Genomic DNA, 13,188 nt, shown 5'->3' on the forward strand with positions numbered 1-13,188 from the left:
AGTCATAATGGTACCATGAAAAGCTTCAGCTGCCCATTTTCTCACATTAACCCTTTATATAAAAAAAGGCAGAACATTTCCCCCCAGGTCAGTTGGCAACCCTATTTTCTTCTCAATAGAAATTGCTGCTGTTATCCAAAGGAAGGAAACAGGGCAGGTCTCTCCGGAGTATCGGTCCCCTCCTCCATGGGGTTGAATAGCAGGTAAGTGAGATGGGAAACAGCACTGGGAAAAGGGTTAACCCCCTCCTCCAAATGAGGTCTTTTTGTTTAAGTGGACTTTTGAAGGCAATTGAATAATGTTTAGGAAGCTGAGTATATGGGACTGAGAGAAGTTAGGGCTGCTTTTTTCTGTCTTTTTACCTTGGTATTTAATATGTCCCCTGACCTGGGTGTCCCAGGCTAGTCCAGTCGCTTCAGATCTCTGAGACAAAGCTGGGTCTGCCCTGGTTAGTACTCACATAGGAGACCATCAAGGAAGTCCAGGGTTGTGATGCAGAGGAAGGTGATGGTGAACCCTCTCTGAACATCTCTTGCTTTGACAACCCTATGGGGTCACCATAAGTCAGCTGCGACTTGACTTCACTTTCCACAACCATTTAATATGTCAAAGGTAAAAAGACAGGAAAAAGCAGCCCTAACCTCTCCTCCACTACATGTACTCAACTTCCTACACATTATTAAATCGCCCTCAAAAGCCCTCTACATCATCTAATGTGTGCCCTGACCTAGATAGCCCAGGCTAGCCTGATCTTGTCAGATCTGGAAAGTTATGCAGGGTTCGCCTTGGTTAGTATTCGGATGTGGGAGACCACCAAGGAAGTCTAGAGTTGATATGCAGAGGCAGCAATGGCAAATCACCTCTGCTCATCTCTTGCCTTGAAACCCCTATGGGGTTGCCATATATTGGCTGTAACTTGATGGTGAATTTTTTTAAAAATAATAGGTATTATACATATTTGTGTGGTGTAGCTCACACCTGTGTTTGTAAGCTGCCTTGAGCTACCATTTGATCGTGGGAAAAGTGGAAAGTAAATATTTTAATAAACAAATAAATACTATATCCAGGAGAAATCACTGTGAAGAAGGCTGAAAGGGTTGGTAAGAACTTGAGGGAGGAATTATACAGCCCTGCACATACGTGCAAAAGCCACCACTTCACTTTTCTTAGGGAAAAACAAAGCCCTTTCCCCTGCTTTTTTGCACACTGGATGTTTTCATTTTTAAGCCGACTGATGTATGAAGGCAAGTTGCCAACTCCTTGGGAGGCGAATGAAACATTTCATTCAGCACCGTATGTGCTCAAAACCAGCCTTTCTTCCCCCTTCTTAATTTTTTTGGCAACGAAAAGGGAAGGGAGACAGAGAGGCCTGAATTATCCCACCTTTGGGGCTTGAGCATGTTCTTTTCTATCAGGAAATTAAGAAACAGACACCCCTTTCCTTTCCTAAAGCCACCAATGCATGCCCACGTGCCCTGGCTTCTGCTGTGTTCCCCTGAGGTCAGCCACAGCTGAGAGATACACACGAACACACATGAAACTGCCTTACAATGAATCAGACCCTTGGTCCATCAAAGTCAGTATTGTCACCTCTGCTTAGCGTCTGAGATAGGACAAGATCAAGCTTTCCTGGGCCATCCAGGAAAGGGCCTCACCTCCTGGAGATCCAGCATGGTGAGGTGGTTAAGAGTGGGGGTTTGGAGCGGTGGAGTCTGATCTGGAGAACCGGGTTTGATTCCCTCCTCCTCCCCATGAGCAGCGGAGGCTAATCTGGTGAACTGGATTTTTCCCCCCACTCCTCCACACAAAGCCAGCTGGGTGACCTTGGGCTAGTCACTCTCTCTCAGCCTCACCTACCTCACAGGGTGTCTGTTGTGGGGAAGGGAAGGTGATTGTAAGCCGGTTTGAGTCTCCCGTAAGTGGTAGAGAAAGTTGGCATATAAAAACCAATTATTCTTCTCCTCCTCTCATTTCTTTCCCCCATCTCACTACACAATTATTTTCACTCTAGTGAGGTAAAACTTGAAACTGGAGAGACCATACCCTTCCCCCATCCCTCAGCTCAGCAGGATCAAGATAACCAAAGAAAATGCTTCTTTTTTTAATTGGAGGGTTTTTTCTCTTCCCTTGTCAGGTAGATTGGGTGAACAGATTGGTAAGGGAGAAGAAGAAGAGTTGGTTTTTATATGCCGACTTTCTCTACCACTTAAGGGAGACTCAAACCGGCTTACAATCACCTTCCCTTCCCAACAACTGACACCCTGGGAGGTAGGTGAGGCTGAGAGAGCTCTAACAGAGCTGTAACTTGCCCAAGGTCACCCAGCTGGCTTTATGTGTAGGAGTGGGGAAACAAATCCAGTTCACCAGATTCGCCTCTGCCACTCATGTGGAGGAGAGGGGAATCAAACCCGGTTCTCCAGATCAGACTCCACCGCTCCAAACCACCGCTCTTAACCACTACACCATGCTGGCAGCCATGGCAAAATATTTGGGATCTAGACTGAATGAGTTTTGGGTCAACCAGGCAAAATGGGCAAGGTTAGAAGAGGAAGAAGCCATTGTCAAGTACTCATACTGTCAGTGGCTCTCCAGGGTCTCAGGCATAGGTCTTTCACATCACCTACTTGTCTAGTTTCTTTCAACTGGAGATGCTGGGGATTGAACCTGGGACCTTAAGCATGCTGAGCAGATGCTCTACAACTGAGCCACAGCCCCACATACAGAATGGCCCAGGAAAGCTTGATCTTGTCCTATCTCAGAAGCTAAGCAGGGTTGACCCTGGTTATTATTTGGATGAGAGACCACCAAGGAAGTCCAGGGTCACAACACAGAGGCAGGCAATGGCAAACCACCCCTGAACATCTCTTGCCTTGAAAACAAGGGGTTGCCTTATCAGCTGTGACTTGATAGCACTTTCCACCACCAATGTAGGTGAGGGAGGTGAGGTGGAGCTACGAGTAGACCTGAGCGAGAGCCTTGCCCATTTTTGCTCCCTGTCTAATTCCTCAAGCAGCACATGTTCTTGTTTGTTTCTATTTATTTGATTTAGATGTTCTTGTACTGCTGCCTGGGAACTGTTGTTCAATCAGCCAGTTCTGAGCATACGCCCACACAACATCACTGAAAATGATTATGCCTGATGTGTTATTGTGCCTTAGCACAATAACTTTTCCTATCTGTCTTGACAAAGTGGCCATCGTGTTTGCGTGCAGATTTCTGCTACACCGAACTCACATAAGGGAAATGAACAACAAAGGCATTCTGTACCACCTTGGGATGGACAAAGATGAGATATTGTGATGGGCAACCTATTCAGTTTCACACATGAAGCTGCCTTATACTGAATCAGACCCTTGGTCCATCGAAGTCAGTATTGTCTACTCAAACTGGCAGCGGCTCTCAGGCAGACGTCCCAGGCAGGGGTCTTTCACGTCACCTACTTGCTTAGTCCCTTTAACTGGAGATGCCGGGGATTGAACCTGGGATCTTCTGCATGCCAGGCAGATGCTCTACCACTGAGCCACAGCCACAAGTCTAATCCCAGTTCAGACATGGATTACCTGGTTAAATCACTAATTTCTAGCTTTCAGGGCCAGTCTTCTCATTACAGTGTCCCTACGTTTGCTGGGGGACAGCACAAGGATTTTGTATCATATGGGAATTTTGTGTCTTCCAGACTCATGCTGGTCATCTTCTGTCTGTGTCTAGGGCATGCAAGGACAAGCAGCTTCAGCCTTCCTCCCACTCTGTTTTCAAGTCCTCAAATTGCCTTGTGGAACCTCTGTTGCAAAAATTACATGTAGTCATATAAGTAATGTGATTTTTGCAATGGAGCCAATAGTGACTCCAGAGGCAGGATTGCTATTTGCCAGCCCATGGTGGGCAAAGTGCTTCCCAGTTCCTCACCCTCAAGAATCTGAGGCGCAAGAGGAAAAAAATACTCAAAAAATGGCCTCCATAGTGATGTTCTAGGAATTTCTCCATATCTCTATAGTCTTTTCCACAGAGGTTAGGGGAAATTCCTAGAGGGTCATCCAGGAGTGACAACCTGCCCCAAAGTCCACTTTGCCCAGGCCCTTCCATCAAAATCTCTTGGCATTTGCTGAGGTGATGGTCAGAATCCATGGGGCAGGTTGAGGATGTAAAATCAGCAAAGGGGGGAAGGCTGAAGCTGCTACTTCCTACTTGCTGCAGTCACAAGCAGAAGAGGGGCAGTATTTATCTGGGAAGCACAAAACTCTGGTCAGAGAACTGATACAAAGTCCTCTTGCCTTCCCTGAGCAAATGTGAGGACTTTGTGATGTGAAGATTGGCCCTTAGTTTCTCATGTATGAATACATTATTATTATTATTAATTAATTAATTTTTTTAAATAGGGGGTAAAGAGAAAAAAGAAAGGGAAAAGACAGATAGGGAAAATTTAACATTTTATTTTATCCGTACCCAGGGTAGCCCGTCAACTTATTCTTCCCCCAGAATAAGATCCCCCAGAATAACAATACACCATTTGACTATTATTCAAAACTCATTAATACTTCATTTCTATTCTGTGCTTCATCAATCTTTACTAAAAGACCAACTTAAGCCTGTACTAATAACTGTATCTATATTTCCATTGTAGAAAACTAAACCCAAGTCTGTATTACTGTTATAAACAACTAAGCCCGTTATTGAATACATTATTTCTTGTGCAGATAGATGAAATGATGTTGTTACCCCCTCTAACCTTTAGAAACAAAATGTGGTTATTCGAAATCAATAATTTTGTTCCGGTGACCGCCTGACTCATCTAGAAGGTCACTGAGTACAGGACGACCTGTGCGAACCTGGCAGCGCCAGGCAAGCTGCTACGTTTGCTTTGGATTACCAAGCCTCATGACAGGTTCCAGGCTTGTTCCCTGTGATATGCCACAGAACATACTGTGCTGGTTTCCTCTGCGGAAGCAGAAAGACACTCTCAGGTAATAGAGATGCAACAGCATCTTTATTCATGTTCCTTGAAGCCCCCTGGTGAATTTGACATTTGAGCTGGAAATGGAGGAGTTGCTGATGTACAACTAGCGAGCGTGAATGATTTCTGGCTTGACTGAAGATGTTGACTGTGTCGGTCAGTGATTGCACAAATAAATATTTTTCGGTCGTTTCTCTCCGGTCCTTTGTCGAGACGCCAAGCACATAATCCATAGAGTGGCAAAGACAAGCTGGTTTTTTTTTTTTTTTTTTTGGTGTGTGTGTGAGTGGCCAAACTATATTTACAACCCATTTGTAAGGGCTGGCAGGGGGGAAAAAACTCCAAAATACAGAGGCTACTGGCATTTCCGGCAGGTTTTAAAGGAAACCATTCCTGCCATGAGGCAGGAGGATTGGGTGACCCACTAGAGGTTCTTTCCAACCCAAAAGAGCTGCTGATTTTCCTATTTCAGCCTGTGATTTAAATTACTGCCGAGGTTTGCTTAATACATTAAGCTTTAAGAGCTTTGCGCTCCGGCCATCCCGTCTAACGGCTTTGCAGTAAACAAAAGCTTATTTGCTTATTTCAGACTATCAGACTGGGAGGAAAAATATGTCCACCCCCAATTTGAGCAACAAAAAAATGTGGCTAAATATAGAAGGAGGCCTTCCTTCACAAAATTAGAATCGCAAACTATTTAGCTGGGAATATCTCAAAAGGGAGGAGAACGGAATTGTCCATCCCATCCATTTGGTCTATAATCAGTTTGGAGAAACAAGGCATACACTTCAGTTTTTCCCAGCTTTTTATTCGATTCCAGCGCTTTTCAAAGGAGACCGAAGGAGGATGTGCTTTGGGGAAAGGGATCGTGTAATGGGAGCAACTATATTCCTGAGTCCTGGGACATAACTCTCCGTATTGCTGGTTGCATATTATAGCGCAGACCAAGGATTATAATCTTGTGGGCTTCCACTCTATCGGCACGCATAGCACTGTAAAAAGAACCTTATTCAAGACCATTCAAGACCATCAAGATTATCCATGGCTACTAGTCAAAACGAATACTAGTCATGATGCACACCTATTCTCAAGTATCAGAGGAGCATGCCTATTATATTAGGTGCTGTGAAACAAAGGCAGGATAATGCTGCAGTTGTCTTGTTTGTGGGCTTCACAGAGATCAGTTCACCTGGAGAAAATGGCTGCTTTGGCAATTGGACTCTATGGCATCAAAGTCCCTCCCCCCTCCAAACCTTGCCCTCCTCAGGCGCCACCCACAAAATCTCCAGGTACTTTCCAATCCACTGCTGGCAACCTTACTGAAGCCCCAAGACTCGCAAAAATCTTCCCCAATCTACAAGGGTCATTAGACTATTTCAAATGAGGCTGCCAAGAAAGTTCGAGGAAGTGTGGAACAATTTTCGGTTTGCTTGCCCTGCCTCTTCCAGCTTAAAAGGGGCGATTGAAGTTGCTTTGTTGGAGGTCCCACTTCAAATTCTGACGATACCACTCTGTATATTAAGGATTGTCTTCCATGATGATGATTCTAGATGAGCAGCCATATTGCTCTGTAGCAGCAAAATAAAGTGGGAATCCAATGGCTCCTGAAAGACTAACTAAATTTATTCCACTGGATTCCTGTTTTATTAATGAGTCCATTTGGAAGGGAGGGAAGGCAGCATGGTATAGCCCAATCTTATCAGATCTCGGAAGCTAAGCAAGGCCAGTGCTAGGATGGGAAACCACCAAAGGAAGGACCTGCAGAGAAAGGCAATGAGTGGAAAACCAACTCTGTTTTCACTTGCCTTGAAAGTCCCTTGCTGGGGGTTGCCATAAGTCAGTAGTAACTTGATGGAACATATATGCATATGTCTGGAGGAACAATGAGAAACAGTATATCAGCTGTGCATACACAAATGAGCCATAAGGGAACCAAGTGGGTTGGAATGTGATGTAGCCCAATCTGGATTTTCAGACCCTTGGTAAGCACTATTGCCCAACATAACTTAGTCAGAGCAGTAAACTAGAAGGTTGGCAATTCTACCCTACTTGTGCAGAAAATAGTTCCATCAGAATGGCTCATCCAACACTTAGCACTTACATGGGCCAATTATGAGCTGTGTGTCTTTTAGTTACAGCACAACCAATATGCAGAGCTGGAGAATGACTACAAAGAAACCAGTAACACAGAAGTCTTCAACCTCGTTGAACCTATGGGCACTTTTGGGAGCAGGAAGTAAACATTTTCACAAAAAGGGTTGCCTTGGGAGCAGGGGCAATCACAAAAAGCTGGGTAGATCCAAGCCAAGCATCCTCCTTTGACCGAGGTAACTGTTTCTGAATGGGTGCTCCAGGCAGAAGTAAAGGTGATGCCTCCTGAGCACTTCAGTGAGATGGAGGAAAGCCAGGACTGACTTCTTGCTTTGGTGAAGTGGGTGCTATAAAAACACATTGGTGGGCACCATGTTGTTTATCTCCGTGGGAGCCCACAGCTAGTATTTGCATTGTACAGGCATTTACCTGAGGCTTTACAGCTTCTCCTGTCTATGTAATATTTGTCAGGAAAGGTGGAGTATCGTTCAAAACAGCTGATGTGTGAACATGTGGCCTCTTCTAGCGGAGCGCTTGGTGTTTATGTGTGCGATGACTTACAAAAGCCAACTCATCAATGCATATTAGGGTCGACGTGCTGGTCCCCTTTGGAAAGTCTGGGAGGCAGAGATAAAATGAAACATTGTAGGTTGTGAGCAGAACCAGAAGGGAACTAAGTGGGTGGGAATGTGATGTAGCTGAATCTGGATTTTCAGACCCTTGGTAAGTACTGTTGTCCAACAGAACTTAGTCAGACCAGTGAACTAGAAGGTTGGCAACTCTACCCTACCTGTGTAGAAAATAGTTCCATCAGAGTGGCCTCATCCAACACTTAGCACTTCCACAGGCCAATTGGTTGAGTAGGAGCTTTGTTAGTACAGGTGCTGGACTCAATATGGAACTGGTGCTCAGTTGATTGGTTGGTTCAAGCTGTACTTTCACAGAAGATGTGGAAAATCCTATCTAGGCTGCAGTCCTAAACATTCCAGGTATCCTACTGAAATCAGTAGGACTTACCTCTGAGTAAACACAGGATGGGATTGCTGATGTAGACCCCACTACATAACCATGCAGCTCCATCTGCATTTACTGCAGATGAGATGTCACCTGAATATTCTGCAAACCAGAATCCAGGGATGAAGATTTCATCACTAAAAAAAAGGGGAGTACTTCCAGTATTTTCACATAGAAAATATTTTGGGTAAACTGTTTCATGCTTTGATTTGTACTGTGGAGCATGATATGCAGATAGGGCTTATCTGTGAAAGACATCCACTGGGATTTTTGTCTGGCCAGCATCAGAAACCTATGTAAGTGTTGCAATACATGCCTTCATACAGTATTGAATAAAAAAGCAGGACAAGAGGAAAGGAAAGAGAAGGCAACTCAGAGCAAAGTGCACACAAAAAGTCTTATTTTGCTGTTCTTGGCTTCTCCCTGTTGAGTTGCACCACCAATCCCCCAGTGGTTAAGATCTCAAATGTTCTCTGAACATCATTTTCACATGGAGTCTATGTTCCCAATCGACAAATATTGATTTTGCTGACCACAGCCTCGCAGCCAATCCCTTGAAGCATTCATAGCTTTTAACTATACATGCAAGCAAAGCAACTTTTTAGAGCCCTTCTGCACATATTATTGGGGTGGTAAAAAGAGCCTCTTTACTAGATCTCAGACTTTGTGAGTGAATAAATTGTACTCACCATAAGGATAATACACAGTCCAAACCAGACTCAGTGTAGGGAGCAAACCCTATCCTGGTGGTAACATTTAGAACTCCTGATTCTGAGATGTTCACATCACAAGGAGGCAAGATTAAAATATCTTCAGCCTGTGCTTGATGGCTTTCTGGGCGAATCCAATGAAATTAAATTGGAAAACTTATTGTCTGATAAAAATCACTGGGCATCCAGACAAGCTGCTAAATTTTGCCTCGGGATATGTAAGACTCAGTGAACGATAGTAAAGCCGTTGTAAAGCTGTGTAGACTTTTATTCTTCCATTGTATTCAATCGCTGTTTTAAATCTGGCACTTTTGTTAAATCTTGTTATAACTTTTGTTATAACAAAAGGGGTATTCATGGCTATTAGTTAGAATGGTACGTGGACAAGGCCATGTCCATGGGGTACTCCGTAGCTTGTGCTGCGTTTGAGGCCTTCAGCACATTCCTGGAGTGGGCCATGATAAGGAAATCTGGGGCTACGCAGGTCACCCATTATCTGGATGACTTCCTGTTCATAGGCACATCAGGCTCAACGTGTTGTGCTGACCTTCTGCATTCTTTCCATGAGCTGGCGGGGGAACTGGGGGTCCCACTGGCTCACGAGAAGACCGAGGGCCTGGCTACCAGGTTAACTTACTTGGGCATCGAATTAGACTCCATGGCGGGTACATCTCGCCTCCCGTTGAACAAAATCCTGGCCTTTTGTCAATGATTGCGGCCCTTAAGAAATGTACTCTGAAACAGCTGCAATCCCTGGTGGGCCACCTCAACTTCGCGTGCAGGGTCATTGCACCGGGCAGGGCCTTTTGTGCTCACTTGGCTAGGGCCACCACCACTGGGTCGCGTCCTCACCACCGGATTCGGATCACCAAGGGTATGCGGGCAAATTTAAAGGTTTGGGAGGTGTTCTTGAGCGCGTTCAATGGGATATCCCTTTGGCAAGAGCAATGGGGACCTCGGGGGTTCTTTGCAGGTGCAGTTGGACGCAGCCGGTGGGCTGCGGTTCGGGGTCTATTTTGACGGGCGTGGTGCGCGCAGCGGTGGCCTCCGCAATGGGCCGCCCTGGGCATCACCTGGGATCTCACGTTCCTTGAGTTTTTTCCCATACTGGTAGCTGTAACCCTGTGGGCAGGGCAGTTCCAGGAGGAGTGGGTGGTGTACTGGTGTGACAATGAAGCCGTGGTGAGGATCATTAACAAGCAGTCTTCTCATTCTGAAAGGGTCATGCGGTTGGTCCACAGGTTCGTCTTGACCTGCCTAGTTTCAAACATTTCCTTTTCAGCTAGACATGTGTCCGGGGTGGATAACAAATTGGCGGATGCGCTGTCTCGGTTCCATGTGGAAAAGTTCCGCACCCTGGCCCCGAGGGCAAAGCCGGGCCCGGAGAAGTTTCCAGAGGAGCTGTGGTCCCTTGGCGCAGAACCATAATGGAAGGGGTGTGTAACTCTGTCGCACCTTCTACCTTTCGGTCGTACTCGGCGGCTACCAACTCCTTCCTCGCCTTCTCAGCCAGAGAGGGGGGTTCGGGGGGCTGGCCGGCCTCGGAAGAAATGGTCCTGCGTTACTTAGCGGAACTACGAGAGTGTGGGCTGGCACCCAGGACCATGTTGGGTCACATGGTGGTCATTTCCTTTTTTAGTAAAGTTCATGGCTTTGATGACCCCTGTGATGCCTTCATTGCACGGAAAGCAGTGGAGGGTTGGAGATGGTTGACCCCGCGGCCGGCAGATAAGAGGAGACCCATTACCCTTGATTTACTGTCAGGTCTGATTGCGGTTTTGCCGCAGGTCTGCTGGTCCCCTTTCGAGGCCATCCTGTTTGAGGCAGCCTTTACACTGGCCTTCTACGGAGCCCTTCGGGTGGGAGAACTGGTGGTGGGGTCCACCAGGGATGCATCTGGCCGTTCTCTGCAGGTCCAAGGAGTGACGGTCCTAAAACGGGAGGTGCGCATCAGGGTCGCGCGCTCCAAAACCGATCAGGTGGGCAAGGGGAGCGTTCTGAGGCTTGGCAGCACTCCTCACCAGGTGCCTTGCCCGGCTAGGTCCACGAAAGCCTTTGTGGCGGTCAGATCAGCCGGGGGCGGGACCTTTTTGAGGCATGCAGACGGTGCTCCGCTTGTGTGTGTGTAAAGTGCCTTCAAGTCGCAGCCGACTTATGGCGACCCCTTTTGGGGTTTTCATGGCAAGAGACTAACAGAGGTGGTTTGCCAGTGCCTTCCTCTTCACAGCAACCCTGGTGGGCAATACTTTCACATGCCTGCATTGGGTGTTGATTGTCTCTTTAATGTTCCCAAGTAGGGTCAATATGGGCTTTCCCATGTCCAGTTTGTTCCAAATACCGACGCTTCTTAGCTTTCAAAATTTGACAAGGTCGGGTTATACGATGCTATTTTCCTTCCTGCACATTTTTAATAGCCTGCCAAATTTAAGACAGCCACTATGTAATCTCATCCCCCCTTCCCAACATTTTTTTTATTTGCATGGTTCAGGTGGGAGCTGCTGTTTTGATGTTGAACAAGGTTGTATTTGGGAGTGGAGTTGTCTGAAGCAAGACTGGGGTTTTCTTTGGAGTTGAAAGGGTGGTCCAAGTGTTAACCAGGTCAGCTTCCCCCTCTTGAGCAAATGAATGGATTCTTGGACATCATGGAAATATCGGAAAGCAGCATGGAAGCCCATCTCTGAAATCTTAGACATCAAATAAGAATCAAATAAGAATGTCCTGTAATCTGAAAGGCACTGGCTGCAGGCTTTCACAAGCCTGTGAAACACACTAAGGAACAAGAGAGTCTTCCAGTGCCAGAGTCATGACTAGGGAAGTCAGAGAAAGAGGGGCTTGTTGGCAAAGCTCGCCTGGCCCTTTGAAGAGGCTGACACTCACGACACTGCGGTCTGTTACCACTGGGCTCCTCTGTAGGCCTTCAGGAGTTCAACACAGGTTAAAAGCTAGTGTGGTTTTGGCAGCAGGCTCCCTTCTAAATCAGCCTTTAATGCTAAAACAACATGCTTCAAAATAGAAGATTGGCCTTTTGATGCTGCTTTCGTCTGAAGGTTCTAAATAAACCTTCCAAGCCTGCAACATGTGTACAGTGGATAACTGTACATTTGTGGAACGCAGATGCACCCTAAGTAGGGTTGCCAGATCCCTATTTGCCACCGGCGGGAGGTTTTGGGGGTGGAACCTGAGGAGGGTGGGGTTTGGGGAGGGACTTCAATACCATAGAGTCCAATGGCCAAAGCGGCCATTTTCTTCAGGGGAACTGATCTCTATCGGCTGGAGATCAGTTGTAGTAGCAGGAGATCTCCAGGTAGTACCTGGAGGTTGGCAACCCTAACCCTAAGGTACTCTGATGTTTGCTGCAGAGTTGCTAATTAAAAAAAAGCATATCTTTGCACATATAAATGGATCTGAACAAGCAGTAGGGGGAAACGGCCTACATCCAGTGGCAATTTGGCTGGGCATCACATTTCACATGCTTCCAGCATCCTCTGCCACACTCCCACAAATGCTAAATTCTCCATAGCTGGCACCTCAGTCCTTGACCTTCTCTGATGCCAGAGAAGAAGGCACCAATATGGCCCTATATTTTGTATAAGATGCTGCCGCCTTTGTGATTTGGCCAATGTGGGAAGTTGGTGGCCTCTTATAAGAAGAGTTGGTTTTTATACTCGGCTTTTCCTCACTCCTCCATATGAAGCCAGCTGGGTGACCTTGAGCTAGTCACAGCTCTCTTAGAGCTCTCTCAGTCCCACCTACCTCACAGGGTGTCTGTTGTGGGGAGGGGATGGGAAGGTGATTGTAAGCCGGTTTGATTCTCCCTTAAGTGCTAGAGAAAGTTGTATATAAAAACCAACTCTTCCTCTTCTCTCTACCTTAAGGAGTCTCAAAGCAGCCTTCCCTTTCCTCACAACAGACACTTTGTGAGGTAGGTGAGGCTGAGAGAACTCTGAGAGAACTGTGACTGATCCAAGATCACCCAGCAGGCTCCACATGGAGGAGTGTGGAATCAAACCTGGTTGTCCAGGTTCTTAAGAGTCCAAAGCTCTTAACCACTACACCAAGCTCTTAACCACTACACCAAGCTCTTAACCACTACACCAATTTGTGAACTGGCCATTGGTGGATCCTGCCTCCTGGTACAAACTGAAGAAAGGTGCTTGATTTATTGTATTGTATATAATTTATCCTGCATTTTTTTTTGTTTCATTGCATAATAGAGCCTGATTTGGCTAATCACCAGCAGGGCAAGGGCCCTGAAACCCCACCCCTGCCCACTGAAAGCTTAATGAGTTACCTATCTCACTTCTTGGATTGCAGCTAGCATGGCTACACTCTTATACACAAATCTTGTTGTTGTTTCTTAAGAAACAAATGAATGATTCCAGGAAGCTGAATTCTGTGCCCATTACCACTTTCTGCATTCCC

Source organism: Euleptes europaea, chromosome 2 (genome assembly GCF_029931775.1).
Source record: "Euleptes europaea isolate rEulEur1 chromosome 2, rEulEur1.hap1, whole genome shotgun sequence".
Classification (NCBI taxonomy): domain Eukaryota; kingdom Metazoa; phylum Chordata; class Lepidosauria; order Squamata; family Sphaerodactylidae; genus Euleptes; species Euleptes europaea.